At 39.9% G+C, this 25,941-nt stretch overlaps 1 protein-coding gene across 10 annotated transcripts in view; it reads left to right on the top strand.

The window, feature by feature from the left end:
- The first annotated feature begins 295 nt into the window (after positions 1-295).
- USP44 (ubiquitin specific peptidase 44) overlaps positions 296-25,941 on the top strand; it is a 55,955-nt gene continuing 30,309 nt past the window's right edge. For 2 of the 10 annotated variants that reach the window (XM_072773140.1, XM_072773142.1), the window contains exons 1-2: positions 296-438; positions 1,563-1,657. The gene's annotated coding sequence lies outside the window, so the exon portion shown is untranslated. Of the gene's footprint in view, positions 439-1,562; positions 1,658-15,342; positions 15,485-15,583; positions 15,738-16,366; positions 16,434-22,256; positions 22,489-25,721; positions 25,813-25,941 lie in introns of those variants that run through there. The other 8 variants (XM_072773137.1, XM_072773144.1, XM_072773141.1 and 5 more) reach the window with 8 other exon arrangements.

Here is a 25,941-nt window from a genome sequence, read left to right as displayed (position 1 = left end):
GAATGACAGCAACTGAAAGGCAAGCAAAACTTCAGCATTCACCACCAAACTAAAAGGTACAGAGTCAATGATAATTGCAGTGAAGGCTGAATTCAGCCTAAAAACAAAAGGAAGATAACATGAGAATGGCTCACCAGGACCCAAAACCCTAGGCGCTAGGGACAAATGGGAATCATTGACATAGAAAAAGGGGTGGAAACCCTCAGTGTGATGCAGATTTGTTTGAAGTGGAGTGACCCCCTCCTAGACAGGGGAATCCCCACAAGCCAGCCCACCCCTCCCCCACATCCCTGTGTGAGCTCACAATACCTAGCCTTCTGATGGCAGTTGCCTCAGAGGAATGTAAACTGACCAAAATGGAAAGCTTTGGATGAGTGGAGCTGGAGTCTGCCATCGGTATAAAGTCTGAGAATTTAAAAAGTTCTGAAGTGTGAGCAGGTGAGCCTGAAAGAAAAGAGAGCTGAGACAACTGCGCTTTATTTCTGTCCTGTTAGGGATAGAAGATTTGGGTTTTGAGGTATACTTAAACCATCTCTGGGGAGTTTGGACTATAGAGTGCTTTAGAAAATAAAGGCCTTTGATTTTGAATATTACTCCTGATTCCATTTATCAATTAAATTTGACTTTATTGTTAAAATAGCAAAAATCCTGTCCACTTGCAGATGGTTCTAGGTATCCTGGTACCTACACACTCTCCCTAATCCTCCAGGGAAATTACTGTATTCTCTTGTCTCAGCACTGGGCTCTCTCAGAATTGGTCAGGCTTATGGAAAGAACTGGGTTTTATACTATGTCTTAAAGCAATCAAACTGTAAATCCTATAGTGGAATTATCTCAAAATAGAGGCATAGTCCAATTTTGGAGCAGTTTGCCATCCATACTGCCCTAAAGATACTAACAGGTTCTTTTCAAATCAAAGGATCAAACAGGCACCTCTGTCTACAAGCACTTTGGGGGGAAAAATGAGCCAAATGTGTACCTTCAAGCCAATTAACATCCATTAGACTACACAAGCAAGTAGAAACAAAACCAAGAGATTGCAAGACTGATTCCAGCTCCAAAACAATTTCTGTGACCTTCGCAGGTCCCTTATCTTCTGGCTACCACAAGATACTCCACGTGATCAGACATTCAGCATATTACAGCGAAAAGTCCAAGGATTCAAAGTCCAGGCTTTAATCCTTTGCAAACTCTGAGATCTAGATGCCAATGTAGCTATTTTCTGGCTGGGTGATTTTGAAGTTATTTAATTTCAGTTTCCTTATCTGTAAAAAGGAAATAATAAACTCTACCTTGTAAGGATTAGGGGTGTGTGTGTGTGTGTGTGTGTGTGTGTGTGTGTGAATTATTCCAGCCCCCTCTTGGATGACAGGCTAAGACAAAATACAACGTACTATACAGAAAGCACTTTGAAAAACAAAGGTATTATATAAGGAACAGTAATTTAATATATCCATGATGACTTAGAGCATATTGAGCTTTCACTTCTGCCATCACACACAACAAAAATAGACTAAAACCTGTTTCAGATCTATTAAAATTGCTCCTTCAATCATTTGCAGGACAAATACAAAGCTACCAGAAGATTAGTCTCTATTCAACATCAGGAAAAGTTACCGACAGCAGTCCTAAAACAGAAGGGCTGTTTCTGGAAAGTGTGAGTTCCCTGTTAGTAAAGATCCTAGGACTGGGGAAGATGATGGGAGGGAAATGAAGAGGGAACTCATGAATGTCCAGATCAACCACTGGCCTGGACTTTATCAGGTCTGAAAACCCTTAGCTAGAGAATTACAGAAGGATATTCTACATCATGGGGGACCTGGATGGCTCACTCGGTAGAACATGGGACTCCTGATCTCTGGGTAGTGTGTTCAAGCTCCACATTGAGTGTAGAGCTCACTGAAAAACAAAAACCAAAAAAAACTACACCCTTGATCTACTTTCCAACTAGCATGTTTCCTAACTGGTTGCACTGGTTGCATTAACTGAAGAAAAAATATCCATTCATATTTTCTGCTTCTTTGCAATTATTTCTAAAAACACTCAGTCAATGGTAGCTAAACACCCAGCTCTAGGATACAGTGGCTTAAAAAGCAAAAGCTACATGGGCACCCAGCTGGCTCAGTAGGTGGAGCAACTCTTAATCTCTGGTTCAAGCCCCATGTTAGGTGTAGAGATTAATACAAATAAATAAACTTTAAAAATTAATAAATAAAACAATTCTTTAAAAAAAAAAAAAAAGCAAAAGCTACAGGGTACCTAGGTGGCTCAGTCAATTGAATTCAGGCTCCTTGAATTCAGGGAGTCTGCTTGGGATTCTCCCTTTACCTCTACCCCTCCCCTAGTGTGCTTTCTCTCTTTCTCGCAAATAAATCTTTTTAAAATATATTTATTTAAATTTTATGTATTTATTCACGAGAGACACAGGGAGAGGCAGAGACACAGGCAGAGGGAGAAGGAGGCTCCCTGCGGTGAGCCTGATGCAGGACTCAATCCCAGGACCCCAGGATCACCACCTGAGCCAAAGGCAGACGCTCAACCATTGAGCCACCCAGGGGTCCCTAAAATAAATCTTTTTAAAAATATTTTTAAATGTAAAAAAATAAAAAAGCAAAAGCTACATTAATGGCATAAAAAATTATTTTGTAGCACATTTCAGATTGTTTGCTTAAAAACAAATACAAACTTTTATGTATATATTTGAATTCAGTTCTCTAGTTTACCTTCCTAATGAACTACTCTTTTTTCATAAGAATTCTAAGAAAAACAAATATGTTATCAGAGCATCTGAAGACTTTTGAAGTTAAAATAAGCTAGAAACTACTAAATAGATGTTTTGTGTGGCATACCTAAAAGCAAACCCAAAGCAGAGAGCTGCCAATTGTCTCAATGTGTATATAGATCAAAGCACTGTATATAGTGGTAATATACACAGAAATCTCTGGATATATACACAGAACCTCTTCCTGGATTCAAATCCTGATGTCACTACCTGTTAGGTACATGACCTAAAATAAGTTACTTGATCTCTGTACCTCAGTGTCTTCATTGCCAAAATGGAATAACAATATATATCTTCATAGGCTTAGTATGAGGGTTAAATAACGAAATACTTAAAAAGCTGTTTGCATATTCCCCAGGCATATGAGTGAGTGCTTATAAAGTAATAGATACCATTAACACAGTAGCTTCCTATGGATGGGTGATAGGTTTTAAATACAGACTTGCTGAAATATTTTTAAATGAAATTTTAAAATATTTTATTGTAAAATATGGTAATGACTACAAAAAAAACTTTAAAAGAACATTAATTACCCATAATCCTACCAATTAAGGAAAGGGCTAATACACTTGGTGTGTTTCTTCCAAAATATTTTTTCTTGTATGTTTTTCCATAGTTGGGGATCATATGTTCACAGTCTAATAGATTAAAAACTAAGGTTTAGAGCTTCACCTCCTTCAGTGTCTAGGTGAAGTCTTCCCATATATACCTTGAAAAACTGTATTTTCCTCTTCATTATCCTCTTTCTCCAGGAATTTAATACCTACCTAGTAAGGGCATAGCCCTGTGATCCCTGGCTGCTGCTTTTTCCTCCTTTTTTTTTTTTTTTTTAAAGATCTTATTTTTAAGTAATCTCAACATCCATTTTGGGGCTCAAAAAACTTCAAGATCAAGAACCACATGCTCAGGCAGCCCGGGTAGTGCAATGGTTCGGCGCTGCCTTCAGCCCGGGGCCTGATCCTAGAGAGCCGGGATCGAGTCCCACGTCAGGCTCCCTGCATGGAGCCTGCTTCTCCCTCTGCCTGTGTCTCTGCCTCTCTCTTCCTCTCTCTCATGAATAAATAAATAAAATCTATAAAAAAAAAAAAAAGAACCACATGCTCTACCAACTGAGCCAGCCAGGTGCCCCTCCCTGGCTTCTTAATGTGAATTTTCTTTTTTTTTTAAGATTTTTATCTATTTATTCATGAGAGACAGAGAGAGAGAGAGAGAGAGAGACAGGCAGAGACACAGGCAAAGGGAGAAGTAGACTCCATGCAAGGAGCCGGATGTGGGACTTGATCCCGGGACTCCAGAATCACACCCTGGACCAAAGGCAGGAGCCAAACCGCTGAGCCACTCAGGGATCCCCTTAATGTGAATTTTCTGACTTTCAAATGTCTCTCTCTTTCCTAAACACCTTGGGAGGTACCCTCTTCTTTCATAACCCAAACTTCGCTTCTCTCCTTTTCTCCAATGCCAGCCTGGCTCTGGAGAATTCCTTCCCTGGACTGTGTGGAGAGAGTTTAGAGTTGGAGCTTTTTCTCACCATGATTTCCTTCAACATTTTATAACTCTACAAAGTACATAAAGCTTTCATAGATATAATTACCCATTTGTCCTCATATTAGATGTACAGCAAATGGGCATTCTGGCTGGATCAGTCAGAAGAGCATTCAACTCTTGATCTTGGGGTTGTGAGTTCAAGCCCCATGTTGGGTGTGGAGATTACTAAAACTAATAATAATAAACTTAAAATAAATAAATAAATAAATAAATAAATAAATAAATAAAATATAACTTTAAACTGGATAGTCCAGAAATTGTTCCTCACTCTATAATAAGGCACAATGATTATCAGAAGTAGAAATTATCAACTACTACCATTGAATCTAGTACTTTTCTTTTTGGATTTTATTTTTAAATAATCGTTATACCTAGTGTGGGACTCAAACTTGCAACTCTGAGATAACTTGCAACCCTGAGACCAAGAGTTGTATGCTCTACCGACTGAGCCAGTCAGATACCCCTCTAACCTAGTACTTTTAACTGTGTAGTTCATTCTTACTATAGCTATTGCCAAGTAGCTAAGCTATTGCTTCAGCAATAAAATATATCACCATCATAATGTACTATCACCATCATCAGCAAACACCTACCATTTATCATGTGTCTAAGTAATTGGTTATATCTATTTTTACACATATTAGCTCATTCAATCCTCAAAACAACTCTGTGAGATTACCTATTATGCAGGTGAAGAAAAGAGAATTGGAATCAAGATCTCTTTTGATTCCAAAATCACAGAAATTTTTTTCTAATTCATACCCTGAAAAATATTTTTTTTTTTTAAATGTTTATTTATTTATGATAGTCACAGAGAGAGAAAGTGAGAGAGGCAGAAACACAGGCAGAGGGAAAAGCAGGCTCCATGCACTGGGAGCCCGACGTGGGATTCAATCCCGGGTCTCCAGGATCGCGCCCTGGGCCAAAGGCAGGCTCCAAACCCCTGCGCCACCCAGGGATCCCTGAAAAATCTTTTTCTGATCACACCTCGTTTCAGAGTTTTGACACATTCACATTTCATAATACTCTAACATAACATCTTTCAGATTCATGCTAGAATATTAGACTTCTAGAGAGACAAAGACTTATAAAATATGTCTGCGAAGGTAGTCCTCTCTGAGAGAGTATACTTTCTGGCACAAGAAAACATGAAGTGGGAAGACAGGGAGAAGATGCCTATTCAATCAGCTAAACTGGCTAAATCCCGGAGGCAGCTAATCACAGCCAGTACAAGTACAGCTTCACAAAAACAGGCTGGCAATAAAATACTTCAGATAACCAAACCAGAGAAAGTCCAAGGCAGTCCAAGATGCCATCAAGTACTACTGCTCTTTGGCTGATAGAATTATAGAGAGGTTCTTAAAGTTTTACATATGACAACTACCCCTATCATTTGGTGAAACATTTTCCAGCACAAATTTCATAATCTGGGATAATTAGTATAATCTATTTTCTTCTAAAGGCTAAAAAGAAAATAAAAGTTCGATTTTCCAAAATATTCCAGGAAAAGACACCTTCTAAGCTCTTTCCCTGTCTCTCTATTATGGCTCCTATATGTGGCTCATAGTAGGGAGAATGACAAAGAACTCAGGTAGAACAAGCTGCCATTGTGCAATTTTCAAGCTTCTTGAAAGAAACAGAAAACAAGAAAAACAAAATTCTTTAAAAATTCCTATCATCCTATCTACAATGCCCATCTCTGGTTCCTCCTGCTCCCTACCTTACCACCCCCATTATCTGGCTCATCTGAACCTTCTGGCTGGTCTTAGAACCTCATAAAAACAACTTCTTTCTAGCCAATCTGACTGATGCTCGCCCAGAGATCCAGATTGGAGAGCATAGCATATACAGCATGTATACATACTTTTATGTGTGTACACATGTACACACAAGATGGCCAGCAGGACACACATGCACAAAGGATATTTGGAAACAACTATTCCACATGAAGTAGGGGTATAATGGAGGATGAGCAAAAAAAGCTGTATTAAGAGCTAAGGAAATATAAATGGATATTGTTAGTCAAATGAATGTATGGAATTTAATCTCAAGAGGCTGTCTAAATAAATGTAAGTACTAGTCTCATAAGACCAAATATCTAGATTTACTCAATAATCATGTATAGGGGGACGCCTGGGTAGCTCAGTGGTTACGCATCTGCCTTCGGCTCAGGGTGTGATCCTGGAGTCCCAGGATCCAGTCTCACATCAGGCTCACTGCACGGAGCCTGCTTCTCCCTCTGTCTATGTCTCGGGTCTCTCTATCTCTCTGTGTCTCTCATGAATAAATAAATAAAATCATTCAAAAAAATTATTTTAAAAAAATCATGTATAGGCACGTATAGGGAAAGTCCTAAAGGTTACAAGGCAGACTGATAAGACAATAACATTAATTATTACTACCAATAATATCTTAATCTGATTATTGCTCCATGATTTCCGAAGAGCTGTCATATCCATTCTCTCAGATACTTACCACTGTTCACAGGAAGTTGAAGCTCAGATACCATTTTTGTTATTTACACTCAATTCCTTCTTTCCCTCCTTCCTTCTCGCCTTCCTTCCTTCCTTCCTTCCTTCCTTCCTTCCTTCCTTCCTTCCCTCCCTCCTTCCATCAAGTATAGAGTGCCTAAAACGTGTAAACACTGTTTGAGGTACTGAAAATCCAGCAGCGAACAAGACATAAAAGTTGCTATTCTCATCTAGCTTATAAGGTTTTTTGTTTTAGTCATTGAAGGATAATTGACATGTAATGTTATTTTAGTTTTGGGTGTACAATATAGTGATTCGACAATTCTACACATGAGGGGCGCTTGGCTACCTCAGTCGACTCTTGATCTCAAGGTTGTAAGTTTGAGCTCCATATATGGTGTAGAGATTACTTAAGAAGAAAATCTAAAAAAAAAAAAAAAACAAAAGCAAAATAGCACCCAGGTACACCTGAGTGGCTCAGTCAGTTAAGCATTTGCCTTTGGCTCAGGTCAGGATCCCAGGGTCCTGGGATCAAGCCCCATGTGGGGCCCCTGATCCGTGAAGAGTTTGCTTCTCCCTCTCCCTAAGCCTGCTGCTCCCCTTGCTTGTGTGCCCTCTGTCAATAAATAAAATCTTAAAAAAAAAAAAAAACCTACACATTAGTCATTGCTCACCTCAATGAGGGTAGTCACCATATAATGTTACTACAATATTATTGACTATATTCCTTATGCTGTAGTTTCCATCTCTGTGATTATATACCTTACATTTCAGTAAGAAAGAGACAATATACAATACATATAATAAGGGACGCCTGAGTGGCTCAGCGGCTGAATGTCTGCATTCAGCTCAAGGCGGGATCCCGGGATTGGGATTGAGTCCCACATAGGGCTCCCTGCGGGGAGCCTGCCTCTCCCTCTGCCTATGTTTCTGCCTCTTTCTCTCTCTCTCTCTACGTCTCTCATGAATAAATAAAATCTTAACAAAAGAAAAAAAATAGGGCAGCCTAGGTGGCTCAGTGGTTTAGCGCCACCTTCAGCCCAGGGCCTGATCCTGGAGACCCAGGATCAAGTCCCACGTCAAGCTCCCTTCATGGAGCCTGCTTCTCCCTCTGCCTCTCTCTCTCTCTGTGTCTCTCATGAATAAATAAATAAAATCTTAGAAAAAAAAAGAAAAAATACATATAGTAAATAATTACAGAGCTATTTAGAACGTGATATTAGAATGATGCAGTAATTTATAAAATATGAAATACTATGGAAAAATAAATACATCAGGGTAATGGGAAGTGTTAGAGGAGGGCTATAATTTCAAATAGCATTGTTGGGGATCCTTGGGTGGCTCAGCGGTTTAGTGCCTGCCTTCGGCCCAGGGCGTGATCCTGGGGTCCTGGGATTGAGTCCCGTGTTGGGCTCCCTGCATGGAACCTGCTTCTCCCTCTGCCTATGTCTCTGTCTCTCTGTCTCTCTGTGTGTGTCTGTCATGAATAAATAAATAAAATCTTTTTTAAAAATAGCAAAATAGCATTGTCGAGACAGGCCTAATTTAGAAAGAATATGGGCACCTGGGTGGCGCAGCGGTTGAGCATCTGCCTTTGGCTTAGGTCATGATCCCAGGGTCCTGGGGTCGAGTCCCACATCGGGCTCCCTGCATAGAGCCTGCTTCTCCCTCTGCCTATTTCTCTGCCTCTCTCTCTCTCTCTGTTTTGCTCATGAACAAATAAATGAATAATCTTTTAAAAAATAGAAATAATATATCTTGGAGAAGAGTAGGCAATCAGAGTGACCAGCCTGTCCAGAGGTCTAGGGGCAGGAGCTTGACTGGACTGTTTGATGTGCAGCAAAAAGACCAATGTGATGAGGAAAATAATAAGAGATAAGGAAAGACAAGGGAGAAGGCATGGGGCCAGATCCTTTATAAAGACCCTTGAGGTCTTTATAAAATCTTTTTAGCTTTTATTCTGAGTGAAATGGGAAGCCTTCTTGACTGTTATGATGAGAGTAGACTGCAGGGGGAACAAGAATAGAAGCAGTGAGACTAGTTAGAATATGCTATTAAATAATCCAGGGCAAGAGATGACAGCAGCTTTGTCCATGGTTACAGCAGCAGAGGTAGAGAAACAGATTCTCATTATGTTTTGAAAGTAGAACCAAAGAGATTGATTCTCTGATGTGGAGTGTGAGGGGTAAACATATAGGATGTCAAAAAAGACACTGAAGTTTTCAGTCTGTGCAACTAAAAAGGGTAGAGGTGCTATTTACTAAAAGAAGGAAAACAAGACAAGTAGATTTGAAGAATTTGACATTTGTAAATGTTAAATTTAGATGTCTATTAGACATCCAAGTGATGTTGGATAGGCAGATATTATGAGTCAGAAGCTAAGGTGAGAAGTCTGGATTGAAGATAAAATTTGGGAAGTATCATTATTTAGGTGGTATTTAAAACCATCAGCATAGATGAAACCACTAACAGAGTGAGAAAAATAAAGAGATAAGGACAAGAAACTGAGCCCTGGTTGCTTTCCAACATAAAAAGTGGAGAAAAGAAGGGCAGCTGGATGTGTCAGTTGATAGAGCATGCAACTCTTGATCTCAGGGTCTTGGGTTCAAGTCCCATGTTGGGGACAGAGTTTACTTTAAAAATTAATTAATTTAAAAAAATAAATTACTTTAAAAAATAAAAATTAATTAATAAAATAATTAAAAAGTGGAGAAAAAAGAAAGATTCAGCAAAGGAACTTGAGAAGGAATAACCAAAGACAGAGGAAGAAAACCAGGAAAGTGTGGTATTCTTGGGACACAAAAGAAATATTTCCAGGAAGAGAAAATGGGCAATTGTGTTAATACCCCTAATGATGAAAATTAAGAATTGACCTCTGTTTATAACAATTTAGAAGTTGCTACTACTAGGTTGCTCCACAAGAGCTGCTTTTATGGAATGATAGAGATGAAAGCCTAACTGAATTAAGTTTTAAAGATTATGGGAAGACAGCAGCCCGGGTAGCTGAGCAGTTTAGTGCCGTCTTTGGCCCGGGGTGTGATCCTGGAGACGGGATCGAGTCCCACGTCAGGCTCCCTGCATGGAGCCTGCTTCTCCCTCTGCCTGTGTCTCTGCCTCTCTCTCTCTCTGTGTGTGTGTATTCTCATGAGTAAATAAATAAAATCTTAAAAAAAAAAAAAAGATTATGGGAAGACAGAGTACCTGGGTGGCTCAGTCAGTCAAGTGGCTACCTCAGTTTTGGCTCAGGTCATTATTTCACAGTCCTAGGATGGAGTCTGGGTAGGGCTCTGCCCTCAGCAGGGAATCTGCTTGTGGATTCTCTCTCCCTCTGTGCCTCCCCCCCACTTGCATGCTCTCTCTCTAAAATAAATAAATCTTTTTAAATTTTTTAAAAAATTTAAAAGATAATGGAAAGAGAAGAATTAAAGACAGCAAGTTTAGAACATTTTCTCTTTTTTTAAGATTTATTTATTTGAGCAGTGCCTGGGTGGCTCAGTCCATTGAGCATCTGCCTTTGGCTCAGGTCATGATCCCAGAGTCCTGGAATCAAGCCTCACATCAGGCTCCCTGCAGGGAGGCTGCTTCTCCCTCTGCCTCTCTGTCTGTCTCTCTCATAAATAAATAAAATCTTAAAAAAAAAAAAAAGGAAAAAAAATTCCCTTATTTAGTCATACCCTTTTGTTTTACAGAAGAAAAAAAGCAAAACTTGTATTAGTTTAATGATTTGTCTAAACAATTACTATTGGGAGCAGCTGGCTGGCTCAGTGGGTAGAGCATATGACTCTTGATCTTGGGGTTCTGAGTTTGAACCCCATGTTTGGCATGGAACCTACTGTAACAACAACAAAAAAACCCAACTAGTTACTGTCAGAAGCAGGGCTATAAAGCAACAGGTCTTTTAGCCTTAACCAAGTCCCTGATCTTTTCTCATTATTACAATAACGTTGATCACATTGTATTGCCAGTCTTCCTCATCCCATAGAATTCCTGGAAGGCAGTAACAATGTCTTCTCTGTCTATAATATATCCCTTGATTAAAGATGATGAAGGTAATGAATCAAGCCCCTGTGCCATAGAAACAACCTCAAAATCAGATAGAGGGGCTTGCAATCCCCTTTAATACCACTTGTCTATAAATAAATAAATTAATTAATTAATTAATAATAATACTTGTCTGTACTAATTTCCACACTGTCAGAGATACCTGAATGAGTTTTAGTGAAACAGTGAAATAACCCTGAGCTTTAAAGCCAAACACACCTGAGTTTAAATCCCAGTCTGAAATTAACTATGACACTAGGCATACTATTTAAAATTTCAGAGCTCAGTTACCTTATCTGCAGCCCAGATCAGAAAGGCCAGGGAGACAGGTATCAATGCCTATCCTGCAAACTAGCATGCTATAGGTGTTCAATTAAATGGTAGTTATTTTATTGTTGTTATTGTTAATGAATTAGCTAATTCATTCATTAAAAAGTAGGGCATTTTTTAACTCCTCTCTGCATATCAAAACCTCACCTGTCAAAAACAAAAACAAAAACAAAACAAAACAAAACCTCACCTGTCCTTTAAACCATTTCCAGGCAGACATCTCCAGAAATTTTCAGAGTGGTAACTACCTTTTCTTGACTTCACATGAAACTGAGTGACCCATTGGATTATAAATTCTATCTTGTCCCATTCTCTAATTTTTTACTATGTGCATATCTCATTTTTCTCATCGAATTATAAACTTTTTGACTACGTAATAGGGTAGCATAGAGAGAACAGAAGCAGGGAAACCAGCACACTGGCTAATTATCATAGCTCTGACAAGGGATGATGAGAATAGGAACTGAGGCAGTGGCAGTGGAAAGTGAAATGGGTCTCAGAGACACTTTAATAATAAAACTAGCAAAATCTGGCCCCTGATTCAATGTGATGGATAATGCGGGGGTGGAGATAAAAGATGATACTAAGGTGTCTAAAATAAATGGTTGACTAGATGATTCTATTATCTAAAATAAGGAGTAAAATAAAAAGAAGAGATTGGAGACTGGAGGTGGTGGTAGAAGGAAGGACAAAAAGTATTAGGGACATGTTAAGTATTTTGCAAGTAGGCATAGGTGGGCAATGAAAAGAGAGAAAAGAGGGTGGCCTGGGTGACTCAGCGGTTTAGCTCCACCTTCAGATTGAGTCCCATGTCAGGCTCCCTACATGGAGCCTGCTTCTCTCTCTGCCTGAGTCTCTGCCTCTCTGTGTCTCAAATAAATTAGATAAATAAATAAATAAATAAAATCTTTAAAAAGAAAAGAGAGAGAGAAAAGAATCTAAAATCCTAAAAATGCTTGGTTTGGGGATATTTCCTCAGGAAACAAAGGGCGAGCAGGATGTAGGAGCTTGGAGAAAGCAGTTCATTCAGTGAGTGCAGAAATAGGACCAGGGAGTAAATGTTACAAGTAAATTAATTTTTTATTTGCCATAAGGGAGAATTTTCTGATAACATAAACTCTGGAAGCTAAGTATCCCATTGTATGATTTTGGATCAGTCATTTCACCCTCAAGCTGTCCCATCTGTAAAATTCATACCAAAGCTGCTATTCTTATCATTTGTATGCTAGTGCTTATTAGGATACTTCCTGTATCATTGAATGTGACAGAAGAAACAGATTTCACATAAAATGCAGATGGAGTAAGTAAGGTTACAACTCAGATCAGGAAGATGAATAAAGCCTTAATTATGAACTAGTTGACCCCCACACCTATTCATAAAATAAGTAGTTTTTTTTTAAAGATTTTATTTATTTATTCATGAGAGACACACAGAGAGAGGCAGAGACACAGGCAGAGAGAGAAGCAGGCTCCATGCAGGGCCCCCCATGTGGGACTTGATCTAGGACTCACACCCGAGCTAAAGGTCGAGGCTCAACCGCTGAGCCACCCAGGGATCCCCAAATAAGTAGTTTAGAAAGCAGATACTTTTTAACAGAAACAGTTTTCTTCTTTGAGACTGTCTTTCCTTACCTATTTTTCTGTCCATTCTTCAAGGTCATGAGTTTACCTATGAGTGAATAAATTATAGTAGAAGAGCTTCTATAACTTATGTAGAACAACATCTCAATCAATTTGGACACCTTGAAATACATATCAAATTAGCTTGGCAAGGCAGGGATCTAATAGGAGATAAAATGTAGGTAAAATTCTGTAAGCCTATTTTTTCTCATTATATTTATACAAATTCTGCTTGGAGATTCTAACACAGTATATTCCATCTGATTTAGACAGGCTTAAATACTTTTTTTTTCACAAGTAGACAAGTTGAGGGGTTGGGGGTGTTTTAATTACTGTTTCTCAAAAGAAATAACTTCCATGGTACCTATAAAGTACACTGCAAAGAAAAATGGTATCTATAATGTATACACACTGTAAAGAACAATGGCTGTTCATAGGAAGACTTGTTTTCTAATCCCAGGTCGGATGAATGCTGTGTAGCTTCAAACAATTCAGTTAATACCTTAATTTCCTAACCTATGTAATGAGAAGTATGAAGAAAGAAAATGTATATGAAAATCCTGTGAGGTATAAATTGTTCTGCAATGAAAGGCTTAACTAATGCATAATTCCTCCTTTCCTCAATCTATTTATACAGAAATGGGGTCCTTAATTAATATCTTTGAGATAATTCATAATCCTCTCCTCCCTCCATCAGATTTATTAATCAAATGATTAAAAGTATTTTAGTAGATAGGTAAAAGATTTAGTGACAAACCCTGCTAAAAGAAGAAAGCCAAATGCCTCTGAAAAAGGTAAGAATATCTTAAATGAAAAAATCAAAGACTATATATACATTTAATGTATTTGTAAGACAGATACTCAGTCTTTATTATTTCTCAAATTTGTCAATTGAAAAACAAAAGTAGTGGTGTAATATACTCCATAGGCTTAATATTACATTAATCAAAGCTGATGACCATGAAAACCATGTATTGTTGTATTTGAACCACTAATTTCAGATGAAATCTAAAACACTCAAGTCCCTATTGTTAACACTGACATGCCAACAAAAACATTAAGGAAATCCTTTGTAGCTAGTTTATACTAGTATGCGTTTACTTGAAAAAACAAAATATGTAGTAACTAATGTATCTAAATCTTAATGTAAAAGCCTTCAATAAAATCCACTCAGTCAAAAGTTGAACAAATTATACTACATAGCTTAATTTAAAATCTTTGTTGTCATGCATCAAAGTCTGATAACCATACTTTACAATTTAGTGTATGTGGTTAGACCATTGCCTAGATTAAATAAATCCAAAAGTACATATCCATTCCTACAGGAGCCAGTTAACCTGAAAAGGAGGATAAAATCAGTAACCCATCACTATCACAACTTGCTATCTCTCCAAGTTCTCTGATCTTGGTCAAAACTGAGTTCAAAGGGCACTTGATAAAATTGTGGATGAATAGCCTTGGTAAAAAACTACTTAAAATGCCATCTTCACAAATGAAGTACAGTACCCCTTCACAAATGAAGTACGTACTCTAAATATAGGGAACAGAGCATGCTGTGATCCAGTTAAGAAAGGGTTTTCCTCTCTATTGCTAAATTGAACACCTCTCAGAGTGGATCCCACTCTGGGAGAATTTGAACAAGTTGAGCCTGTTTCCTCCTCAGCTGTAAAATGAGGATAATAACACTGACCTCCTTAGGACAATTGGGAGAATTACAGTAAGTACAGTAAGTAGTGAATACAAGCTAACTAAGCAAAAGCAGGAATAGTAGTACCCAGAGCTGCAGCCCTCACTGTTCTCATTCTGTCCTAATGCATAGGAGATCATGTACAGGTCTTAGAATAAAAAGTAGGAATGTGTTTTAAGAAGGAAAGGGTGATCAACTTCAGCAAAGGGTGAAGGAAGATCAATGGCTTTTGAATTTGACAGGAAGGAATTGTTGCAAAGTTTGCTTTAGAATATTTTCAAAGCAGTAAAGTGAAAAGCCTGATTGTAAGTGACTAAGGTGGCTCAGTTAGGCATGGATCATGATCCTAGGGTCTGGGATCAAGCCCCACACTGGGCTTCCTGTTCAGTGGGGAACCTAATTCTCCCTCTGCTGCTCCCCTTGCTTATGCTCTCTCCCTCTCTCTCTCAAATAAATAAATGGATAAAATTTTTTTTTAAAAAAAAGGAGATGGCAGGTGTAAGCCAGAGGTTTTCAACAGTTTGCCTCCAGCAATCACTATCAGAGTCATGATGATTTTTCTAAATCAGAGAAGGACCTATATTTCTAGGCTTTTTATTATAGTTCTCATTTACAATAAATATTAGAATTGAGAAAAACAATTACTGAGACTGTCTTGTTACCATGGTCTAAGTCACAAAATGTCCTATTAGTGGTTGACAATATATAAAATCATTGAGGTTATAATGGTACAGAGAACACTGATGATGCACTAAGAAATGGTAAGTAAAGTGGGCAGGGGGAGGCAAGCCATATCTCTAAATAGGAGACTGACAGAAAATGAATTTTTAGTGATTGTGATGAAATATGGTTTCATGGCAACTATTTCTATGGATACAAGCTTGTTGTTCACGATATGAGGGAGAAGAGAAATACAGTGGTTGAGACAAGAAACCATAAGTCAGGCAATTTCTTTCAAGATGTGGAAAACTGCATGTTTGAAAGCAGAGGTCTAGGAGCCAGTGAAAAGTAAGAGAACAAAGAAATAGAAGAAGAAAGCAAGAAAGCTTAGCCACCAAGTACTTCACATAGGATAGGATATGATTCAATAATGATAATAGGAATCTAACATTTATTGGGAACTATTATCATTTAAAAATTGTTACATCTCTGTGTTATACACAGTAGCAGCTTAATAGGAACAGTGCAATTCTGATTCTTACTGTTGTCAACAAATTTGTAAATTATGTAGAAAGATCATTTATCCACCTTTTTAAAAAAGGTATACTTTTTAATTGTATTTTTATTTATTTATTTTTTTTAGATTTTATTTATTTATGAGAGACACACAGAGAGAGAGAGAGGCAGAGGGAGAAGCAGGCTCCATGCAGGGAGCCTGACGTGGGACTCAATCCCGGGTCTCCAGGATCATGCCCTGGGCTGAAGGCTGCGCTAAACCGCTGAGCCACCCGGGTTGCCCTACTTTTTTATTTTAAAGATTTTATTTATTTATATGAGAGAGAGAGAGAGGGAGAGAGGGAGAAGCAGACTCCCTGCTGAGCAGGGAGCCCAGCAACAGGGGCTCAATCCCATGATGCTTAACTGACTGAGCCACCCAGGCACCCCTCCACCTTTTGTACTTAAATTTCACTTTGAATTCATGTCATACTGCATGTTTTACAACAGCATTCACATAATCCTCAACAATGTGAATCTGCTGAGTCGGTTTTGTAATTTTCATTTTCAGATATAGAAATTAAAATACATGAAGGTTAAATGACTTGAAAAGGGTTCTTTTTATTTTTCTTAAGCCCAGAGTTGATTATGAAGATATAACTCTTAAATTTTCAAGAGATAAAGTGTCAGACTTCCTAACTAGCACTCATCTTAAAATGTTTTTTGTTCATTCAGATTCTATTTCCCCAAAGACCCAGTGAGTGCCCTGATGCTATTCCACTCTTGATCAGATCTCTCAGAGGTAACATAATATCTATGCGTGTTTCTCATTTCTCCCCACCCTTCCCCCGTCATCCTCCAAATTTCAAAACTCATTTCCCATTATCTTCAGAGCACTATTAATTTATCTAATTCATTAGTTTGCATTAAGATATTAAAACTGATCAGAGCTTGGGGTACCTGGCTAACTCTGTCAGGGAGCATGTGACTATTGATCTTGGGGTTGTAGGTTCAGGCCCCATGTTGGGTGTGGAGCTTGCTTGGAAAAAGAAAAACTGATAGAAGCTGAACAAATTATCCTCTCCTAGATTTGCATTTTAACCTGGGGCCTTAAATTGTTTTATTAAGATGGCATTTCTGACCCTCATAATGGAGCCAAGGAAGTTTGGTTTTTCCTGGCATCCCTTCACATCAACACATCAGAGGCATACTTTATAGGACTTTTTGTAGAAATAACCATAACCTTCATTACATGTACCGGAGTATTAAACAAAAAGGGAGAAAATTACTCATAATAAGACTAGCCAAAATTATAATCCTTTTTGCCCAGCTTAATTTTGTGATTGATGATAATATTAAACCAGTTTCATCTTAATTCAGTAAAATGTTACAAGCATAAGCAAATAAGTTAAAATGTTTAAGTTACTCTTTAATACTATTACTCATTTTCATGAAAAGAAAAAATAATTTTATAAGTGCTGGTGAATTTATACAGTTTCCTTTCGTGATCAGTCCTGAGACATTTTAGAGTTCTCATGCAAATAGATGAAAGAAAACTTCATTGTTGCTAAAAAGATCTCGTTTATGTCACCTTTTGTTTTCTACTTATTGACTCATCATTATTTTTCTAAAGATCAGGAGCCACATATATCTAGTTTAAAAATTAAGAAACCTCTATCAAGCATCTGTTCTGCTTAGTTCTGTAAACACTTGTTTCAGGACCAAAGACGAAATAGATGGAGGCTATCTGTCTTACATACAACCTCCTTTCCCTTTAAGACTCTCCTGTGGAAATGTGGTTTTCTAGAACTTCATTCATCTCTGGTTACCTGAGCAAGGAGAAGCTTACTGATACTAATAGACGGCTGAACCAATGACTGTCACCAAGGGGGCTCTCAGCCTGAAAGAAAGTCACCTTAAGATCTTAAGAAGAGGGGCACTTTGGTGGCTCAGTTGGTTAAGTGTCTGCCTTTGGCTCAGGTCATGATCTCAGGGTCCTGAGACCAAGCCCCTCATAGTGCTCCCTGCTCAGTGGGGAGTCTGCTTCTCCCTCTCCCTCTGCCCCTCCCTCTGCTCATGCTCTCTCTCAAATTAATAAAATTCTTCAAAAAAAAAAAAAAAACCTTAAGATGGCAGAGAAAAGCAGGGTGGTCATCCTGGATTTTGCACATGAAAAATTGTTAGCTTTTTTTTTTTTTTAAGATTTTATTTTTAAGTAATCCCTACACCCAACGTGGGGCTCAAATTTACAATTCCAAAATTAAGAATCACATGTCCTACCTACTGAGCCAGCCAGGTATGCCAGAATTGTTAGCTCTTTTTATTGCATGTATATATCCTGAAACTACATTATGAAGTTTCTTTTATATGATGTAGTAGTTTACTACATTAATTGCTGCTTTATGTTCAGCTTTCTGGTTTTTTGCAACTCTAAAGGATGATGTTTCCTTCCTTCCAAATCGTTTGGGAAGATGTACATGATTATACAAGCAATTATGGTTAACCACCTATACTTTCCTTATTATTTTTTTTTTAAGAAATGGGTTTAAAAACATGTACAGAGTATAAAACAAAATTTAGGTATCTCAATCATCTTTCCTCATGAAAGATTACTTTCCCTAATGAGGGGTGCCTGACTGGCTCAGTTGGAAGAACAAGGAATTATGGAGCTCAGAGACATGAATTTGAGCTCCATATTGGGTATAGAATACTTAAACTAAAAAAAAAAAAAAAAAGAGGGAATCCCTGGGTGGCTCAGCGGTTTAGCGCCTGCCTTTGGCCCAGGGGGTGATCCTGGAGTCCTGGGATCAAGTCCCACATCAGGCTCCCTGCATGGAGCCTGCTTCTCCCTCTGCCTGTGTCTCTGCCTCTCTCTGTGTGTCTTTCATGAATAAATAAATAAAGTCTTTAAAAAAGAGAGAGAGCAAGAGAGAAAGATTACTTTCCCTCATGAATGGTACTTTTAGTATCTTTTTGGTATGGTTTACTAAAGTTTTATATTAAAATTTCCAACTCTAATCCTTTTCCTTTCTCTCACTGCTTTTCCAGATTCTTCCCTTGCTTGCTATGAGAAACAGAGACTAAAACTTGGTTCTACATGTTTCTCAGAATACTAATTTTTAACTTCTATAGTATTTATCCTCCAGTTAACTATTACTTTAGTATAGAAGGAAAACACAACTTAAGGGATTATAAACACAAACAAAACTCAGTTCCTGACCTTAAGAAATTTTACAGGTTAGTAATAATCCTGAGAGAAATGATAATGATAAATATATTTTATTTTTCTTTTTACACTTTATGAAGGGTTTACACATGCAAAAGTTGATTTGATCTTTAAAACATCCTTGTAAGGAAAAAGGACAGCAACTATCTTCTTAATTTTACAGAGGAGATAGAAGTAAAACTTGCAACACATTTAAAGAACTAAAAATATGTAGATAAACTGTCATACATTGTGATTATAACCAGATAAACAGGGACGCCTGGATGGCTCAGCGGTTCTGCGCCTGCCTTTGGCCCGAGGCATGATCCTGGATGGAGCCTGCTTCTCCCTCTGCCTGTGTCTCTGCCTCTCTCTCTGTGCCTCTCATGAATAAATAAATAAAATCTTAAAGAAAAAAAAACTAGTTAAACACGTTATATCATTATACACATACATCCTTAGCTTATCCTTAGAAAAGTATCTAGGCTTACAAAAATATCTATCCCACATATTTGCCACAATGCCTAAAAATCTCATTTTATTCATTTTTATCTATCTATTAAAAGATTTTTAAGTAATCTCTAGATGAGGCTTAAACTCACTACTTAAAGATTAAGAGTCATACACTACTCCAGGGCATCTGGGGGCTCAGTTGGTTAAGTATCTGCCTTTGGCTCAAGTCACAATCTCAGGGTCCTGGGATTGAGCCCTGTGTTGGGCTCCCTGCTCAGCAGGGAGTCTGCTTCCCCCTCTCCCTCTGCCCTTCCCCCCAACCCCTGCTTGTACTCATACTCTCTCTGTCTCTCTCTTAAATAAAAAAATACAATCTTGGGGCAATAAAATGTTGGTGCACCTGGGTGGCTCAGCGGTTGACCATCAGCCTTTGGCTCAGGTCGTGATCCCAGGTCCTGGGATCGAGTCCTGCATCCGGCTCCTCACAGGGAGCCTGCTTCTCCCTCTGCCTGTGTCTCTGCCTCTTTCTCTCTCTGTGTCTCTCATGAATAAATAAATAAAATCTTAAAAAAAATACTAAATATACTTTAAAAAATAAATAAAATAAAATAAAAAGTCAACACTCCATTGACTGAGCCATCCAGGCACCCCTAAAGTCTTATTTTAGAAATCCCATAAAAAAAATAAAAAAAAGAAGTCCCATAATCAGTGTCTATAGGAGGTCCATTACAAATAGTCTTAAATAGAGAAAAATGCAAAAACATTTCCAAGCACAAATAATTTACTACATGATAGTTGGGCTCCTTAGAAAATGGAAGTTTGGGATAAAGGGTGCTAGAACAAAATGGGAATCATTTTGCTGGGAGAAAAGAGAGAAAGGCCCTGACAGATCTGAGATAAAGCCTTGGGCAAAAGCAGCCTGTGGATCCCTGAGAAAACTGAGTAGGGTGGAGATGGAGTCGATACTAAAAGGAGACCCCAAATGACTAGCCTCACAATTTTGCTACTGCTAATGACAAAACCCTGGGCTCAGTTTCAGTTTCTGGTAGGTCTATGTTGGAAATTCACTGCCAATGTACAAGCGTCCTTCACAGGCCACCAAATAAACACTTAACAGCCCTTTAAAATGAAATCAGCTTTGGTATCTTCTACTTCTTAACTTACATTTGCCTCCCTTACCAGGGCACCACACTCATTCTTTCTTTCTTAGAATTAAAAATGGTGTCTGTTTGGCTCTATCCATAGAGCATGCAACTCTCCATCTCAAGGTAGTGAGTTTAAGCCTCACATTGGGCATGGAGCTTACTTTAAAAAAAAAAAAGAATTTAAAAAGGCTAATTTTAAAGCCATTTCTTTCTCCTCACTTTCTTCTATCTATATTCACTAAGACCATATTTTGTCATCTGCCATTCTATTTCAATATTACTCTCTCTTTTCTTATATATTTGCCTCAAATTTAAGATTCTTTGGGTAACTCTATTTAAAAAAATAACTGCAGGGTGTTGCTACACCTTAATCAAACTATAGGTCTGAGTCCTTTAGTATTTTCTTTACCTATTTTCTCCATTAAATCCTTTATCTCTTCCTAATGTTGAAATGAAGGTCATGGGCATCTCAGTGCCTAGCATGATGCCAAGCATATACGTGTTCAAAAATATGTGTTAAATGAATCCTTTATAACTTTTTTTTAAAAGATGTTATTTATTTATTCATGAGAGACAAAGAGAGAGAGGCAGAGACATAGGCAGAGGGGGAGGCAGGCTCCCCATAGGGAGCCTAATGCAGGACTAGCAACTTAATCCCAGGACCCCAGGATAACCACCTGAGCCAAAGGCAGACAGTCAAACACTGAGCCACCCAGGCACCCATAACTTTCTTTTTTTTTTTTCTTTAAAGATTTTACTTATTTGAGAGAGTGAGTGTGTATGTGTGTGTGTGTGTGTGAGAGAGAGAGAGAGAGAGAGAGAGAAGAGAGAGAGATTACTAGCAAGGGCGAGGGGCAGAGGGAGAGGGAGAAGCAGGCTCCCCGACATGAGATGGGACTGGATCCCAGGACCCTCGGATCATGACCTGAGCCAAAGGTCCACGCTTAACTGACTGAGCCACCCAGACACCCTCTTTCATAACTTTAAGAATTATTAATAGGAACATATAGTCTATCAAATTCTGAGAATTATTTTTTTAAAAAGATTTTTATTTATTTATTCATGAGAGAGACACAGAGACACAGGCAGAGGGAGAAGCAGGCTCCATGCAAGGAGACTGATGTGGGACTTGATCCCTGGTCTCCAGGATCACACCCAGAGCTAAAGGCAGACGCTCAACCGCTGAGCCACCCAGGCACCCAAACTCTGAAAATTCTTGTAAGTAGTTTCCTCAAAGTTAACAAGCTCCCAAATTCTTTAATTGACCATTAGGATTCCTAAGATATTTCGTATCTTCATGAAAGACTGGAATACAGAATTCTAAAAATCTGCACAAAGATTAAAAAGCAGCTCTAAGATTATACAAAATTTGCAGTGTTTTGTCTTCCTTTAATTCATTCACATTTTCAGGATCCAAGGAAGAATAGGTTTGTGTTCTACCCACTTCAGAAGTTGGATATGGCCAGAGAATTGAGGTATCGGAGTCATTAAAATTTTATCGTTAGAAAACTGTCCACTTACCTTAGAAAAAGGGCAAATTGCCATTTCTCCCAATGTGGGGACTGTGGAAACAAGGGAAACCCCCATACACCATTCCACGATCCCATATTTTGTGAGGGAGCATCTAATTTTAACTCATGAAGCATTTTGAGAATATTTTTGGCCAGCAGTATACTCTTAAAAGCTGTAAAGAGACACACAAGCAAAGCAAGTGCACATTCCTTGTCCCCTAAGAGGTTACAATGCAGAGAACCAGGCGTGGAACTCAGAACAAAAGCTGTGACTGCATAATAAGGTATTGGGGTGTGGGGGATGGGGCTCTGAGAGCCTAGTTACTAGGAAAGCAATTTCCAGGAGGTGAGAGTTTAGGCTAGCCCTGAAAGAGTTTGATTGTAATGATTTGCAGGAGTGAAAGTTGGAGGGCCTTCTACGTAGGAGATAAACATCTGCCCTGATTTAAAGGTGGGAAGTGCCTGAAGTGTGTGAAACGTAAAGAGACTGACCTAGCAGTCAAAGGTGGATAAAGGGGAAGACTGATTTTGAGGAGATAATAGGTAAGTTTGGGGAAGACTTGATGACGTGTGAAGGGAAGAAGACATTTTTTTTCTTTGTTATAGTAAGCTTAGATTTCATGAAAATTAGTGTAAAAGTAGGAAAATTGCATGAGAAAAAATGAGTATGACAGCTATATAAAAATGAGATTGCAGTAGAGAGGTTCTGGGGGTCAGGAAACAAGCTGGACACACCAAAATTTAGGCCTAGGTTCTTAAGACCTAGAATAAAATGGTAGCTGAGGGAATTTTCAAAGCTGAATAAATAGTAATAACAATACATATAAAGCTAAACTACAATCTCATTGCTTATCTTTAATCATTAACACAATTATTTTTTAAAAGATTTTATTTATTTATCAAAGACATACACAGAGAGAGGCAGAGACAAAAGCAAAGGGAGAAGCAGGCCCATACAGGGAGCCTGATGTGGGACTCGTTCCCGGGACTCTAGGAACACGCCCTGGGCCGAATGTAGGTGCTAACCCACTGAGCCACCCAGGGATTCCAATTATTAACACAATAATCTCCAGAAAATTTCTTATCTCCAGCTCATCCTTCCCATCCAGCACCTCTCCCTAGCTTGTATCTTTGTATTCAGTCCTATGCCTTACTCAACTTGCCCTTGTTTTGTTGTCTTCCCATTTCTTTTTTTTAATTTTTAAAAAATTATTTATTTATTCATGGGAGACAGAGAGAGAGAGAGAGAGAGAGGCAGAGACACAGGCAGAGGGAGAAGCAGGCTCCATGCTGGGAGCCCGATGTGGGACTCCATCCTGGGACTTCAGGATCACACCCTGGGCCGAAGGTGGCGATAAACCGCTGAGCCACCCAGGGATTCCCCCCACCTTTTTTTTTTTTTAAGGTTGTATTTATTTATTCATGAGAGATACAGAGACACAGGCAGAGGGAGAAGCAGGCTCCCAATGTGGGGTCTGATCCAGGATCAGGCCCTGGGCCAAAGAAGGCGCTAAACTGCTGAGCCACCCGGGTTGCCATTCAGGCACCCCTGAAAATAAGATTTTTGAGGATATCAGATATACTTAACCTTCCCCATAGTGCTGAAAGTTAGGTTATTTTTTAAAGATTTTTATTTATCCATTCGTGAGAGACACACACACACAGAGACAGAGACACAGGCAGAGGGAGAAGTAGGCTCCACACAGGGAGCCTGATGTGGGACTCGATTCTGAGTCCCCAGGATCACGCCCTGGGCCAAAGGCAGGCGCCAAACCACTGAGCTACCCGGGCTGTCCAAGTTAGGTTATTTCTGATTTTCACTATCCTAAATAACACTGAGATGAATAGCCTTCTAAGTTGCTGGAGTCTCAGGTAAAAATTATTTGTATTCCCAAAAGTAAAATCCCTAGATTGGCAGTGGCAAACTTTTAATATTTGCCAAAGACCTTCCGGAAGGGGTTTTTCACATTGAAAATGAAGAGCAAGGGTACTGAACTCATATTTTACTTTCTAGGAAATGCGGGAAGCACTATATCGTTATGTCGGAAACACTTAGAATGAAAAACTCCCTCTTAAGAGATACTCTCTAGTAATGCATTTAGTACATTTTAGAAATTAATGAGCTGAGAAAGATTACAAGACAGCGGTTGATGTGTTTTGAGTGGGAGGAACGTGCAGGGGACAGAATTGAATTATAAAGAATTATTATGCACTTAAGTATGAGGGGGAAATGAAGGAAATATTAAGCTCTATAAATTCATTCCTTATGTATAATCTTTATGTGCATGACTACATTTTATGCAGTTGAATCATGTACATTGTTTTTTTTTTAAGATTTTATTTATTCATGAGAAACACAGAGAGAGGCAGAGACACAGGCAGAGGGAGAAGCGGGCTCCATGCGGGGAGCCCGATGCAGGACTCGATCCCCGATCTCCAGGGTCACGCCCTGAGCTCAAGGCAGACGCTTAACCGCTGAGCCACGCAGGCGTCCCTATTTGGTATTTCTTCAAATATAAATTGATCACACTGAGGCCGCTTTGTGATCTACATAAGAATTCTCGAGGTTAATATGCCAGATGTTAATTAGCCTTTTCCCTTCAAACTTCTGTTTCCGATAATATACTACGAGTACCTTCGTGCGCTCGTTTTTATTCTCCAGGTCATACTATGGAACGATATTCCCCAAAGTAGCTGTTGACTAGAAGACATGCACAATTTTATAACTCGCCTTACATATTGCAACGTAATGCACTTCACGGACGTGCTACTAACTTGGCGCGTCCGTCTTGCTGCTCCCACCTCTCCTGAGAAAGGCAGGGTCTTTCCACTCGCAATACTCTCCTCAGGGTAGCGGAGGCGGAAACGGCTCAGAGCTGAGCAGAGAGTAAAAGCTCGACAAATACTAACGGCTTAGTCTTCGTGTACCTGTACGTTTGACTTTAGTCCAGACTTCTCAGCTTCAGCTTCATCTACCTGGACGTTGGGCTTTCCTCTTCTCCAGATTTTTCTCTCCCGGCTCTTCCTTTCGGTGTCTATCTCATTATCTTAAATTGGCAATTTCAGGTCAGTCGGCAACTTCAGAGTCAACTAATTCTGGACAGGGGTGTCCCTTCGGGCCCCTTAAGTTTATTTCTCACTAACTGTGCCATTCTGGAACCTTCCTTGCCCAACTGCTGTCTGAGGAGGCTGAGTCCAAGGGGATGCCCTTGAGCTCACACCTGGGTTCCTCCTCAGAAAGGAAACGTTTTGTCGAAGAATTTCTACGCCAGTTAACCTAAGCTGATTTTTATTTTATTTTATTTTATTTTGAAGACAACCGAACTGGCGCGCGTCTCTGCCAAACAGTCCGCCGCGGCCTGAGTCGCAGAAACTCCGTGGGCTGTGCCGCGTCTCCGGACTCGCGGTGCACGCTGGCGACGCCGCCCCGGGCCGCGGCCTGAGGACAGGTGCCAAGCCGGCCTCGGGAGGGAAGCCCGGCTTCCAGCGCCCCCGGGGGCAGCCGCCGAGCGAGGCTGTGGAGCGAGAGGCTGTGGAGCGAGAGGCTGTGGAGCGAGAGGCTGTGGAGCGAGAGGCTGTGGAGCGAGAGGCTGTGGAGCGAGAGGCTGTGGAGCGAGAGGCTGTGGAGCGAGAGGCTGTGGAGCGAGAGGCTGTGGAGCGAGAGGCTGTGGAGCGAGAGGCTGTGGAGCGAGGCTGCAGCCCGGGCGCTCCCGAGGCGCGGGGGGCGGGGCGGGGCGGCGTCACCGCTGACGTAGCCGCTCGGCCGGGCCGCCGCCGCCGCCGCCGCCGCCGCCGCCGCCGCCGCCGCCGAACCGGGGGGCGCGGGGCCCGGCGTGAGCGCAAAGATGGCCGCGCCGGCTCGGGCGGGTGAGTGTGGCGACGGGCGCGCTGCCTCGGCGTTGGCCGAAGGGGGCGGGGGCTGTGCGGGCGCGGAGGTCCCACGGGAGCCCCCCGGGGCCGGGAGGCACCTGGCGGCGTTTTCCCGCCGCGCTGGAC

This window comes from Canis lupus, chromosome 13 (assembly GCF_048164855.1).
Source record: "Canis lupus baileyi chromosome 13, mCanLup2.hap1, whole genome shotgun sequence".
Classification (NCBI taxonomy): Eukaryota; Metazoa; Chordata; class Mammalia; order Carnivora; family Canidae; genus Canis; species Canis lupus.
The sequence above is the reverse complement of the archived record's forward strand: the minus strand, read 5'-3'. Positions and strand labels throughout refer to the sequence as shown.